The sequence below is a fragment of the Atractosteus spatula genome, assembly GCF_055471065.1.
Source record: "Atractosteus spatula isolate fAtrSpa1 chromosome 10 unlocalized genomic scaffold, fAtrSpa1.hap1 SUPER_10_unloc_7, whole genome shotgun sequence".
Taxonomy (NCBI): Eukaryota; Metazoa; Chordata; class Actinopteri; order Semionotiformes; family Lepisosteidae; genus Atractosteus; species Atractosteus spatula.
Genome location: NW_028296627.1, coordinates 587,353 through 588,779, shown reverse-complemented (window position 1 = coordinate 588,779; position 1,427 = coordinate 587,353). Strand labels below are relative to the sequence as shown.

The window sequence follows — 1,427 nt, the reverse complement described above, 5'->3', positions numbered from 1 at the left end:
CAGATGGCCTGAGAGGTTCAGATTCAATGAGAGCCTGAGAGATTCAGTAAGATTCTGGAGAGGATTCTGTGGAGAATTCCAAGGCAGGACGGCCCAGGAGCAGAAGGCTCCCAAGGGCAGGACATTCTCGCAGCGCGCCTCCTGACCATCCTGAGACTCAGCCCGGACAACCACGGAATGGCCAGTGTGTCCGAGTGCCAGAACTTTCCTTTGTTCTAAGAGTCTAGAGTGGAGGATGCCAGAGAGTAACCAGCAGCAGGCCTCGTGAACAGGTCGGAACTGTGGACAGCTGAATCACTATTCAGAACTAGCTCTTCATCAGGAACGAACCGGTCCTCTTCCTGACTTGCTGGGACCCACAGTCATCTTTTCTCCTGTGCACAAACTTTGCTAGTTAAAGCCAACACTAACTAGCCAGACAGTGAGCATCAGCAACGCACCGTCGCAAGCTGCACAGCACAGCCTGGCACACAGCCAGAGAGCGCGGATTGGACAGCAACAAGCCTGCAACTGTTTCTTTGTGCCTGCAGGAGATCTGAATCCCCAGAGATTGGATGAGTATTCAACTTCAATGCATTACAGCTCGAGAATTCAATTGCTATCCCAACCAGTTGATATCAATTTAATTCCTAAGAGTTATGTACTTGTTTTGAGTATCTAATGTAGAAGTTATAACCAAGTTCATTTATGAAACGGTCTAAATGAATGATATACTGAACGTATGTCCTCTTGATATGTGTAACACTTCGTAACTGATTGAATATATACCTTTTGTATTCTGATAACCCTCTCGATAAGATCTGTTAGGTTTATATGCATATTCTATGTATTAATAAATGTATCCTCGTGTATTAGTACCTGTGTGTGTGCGTTGTTTGAGTTATGTCGCATGGTTGGATTCTAAAGCCATCAAAAGAATCAACTTTGTGATTTACTGCTACAATTAATAATTGTCTCAGTAAATGCCCAAACCCTACAGAACTGGTGCCTTCAGAGAGCCACAACGTTACATATTTGGCGTCCCTGAACGGCTATGAAACATTACAGTATCTCCTTGTTAAAACTCTTTCAAGGCATGGTGGCCAAGTGGTAAGGTGTTGGTTTTATAAACCCAAGTTTGTGGGTTCAAGCCCCACCTGTGTCTGCTTCATTTGTCACCACTCTCCTTTAGTTTCAAAGTCTTAAAAAAACTCGCAATGTAGGAGTCTCTATAGTAAGAAGAACATAACTGTCGCCAGTAATTAGGGTTCTTGCATATTCTGCCCTGTTTTTTATTCTACAAAGCCTGTCTCTCTTCACACCCATCTTCCAAATGATCGCATCAGCATTGGGAAGGAACGTGCATTTGGTATAGACCCACTCCACAGTCTGATCACAAACAGATCGAGTGAGTTGTCAGTCTAGGTTGGAAGTAAGGTTTGAAAGCA

General features: G+C 44.1%; 1 non-coding gene across 1 annotated transcript; it reads left to right on the top strand.

Moving 5' to 3' along the window:
• The first annotated feature begins 1,072 nt into the window (after positions 1 to 1,072).
• On the top strand, positions 1,073 to 1,144 carry trnai-uau (transfer RNA isoleucine (anticodon UAU)). The gene has a single exon. It is a non-coding gene; the product is annotated as a tRNA-Ile (tRNA).
• Positions 1,145 to 1,427: the final 283 nt, after the last annotated feature.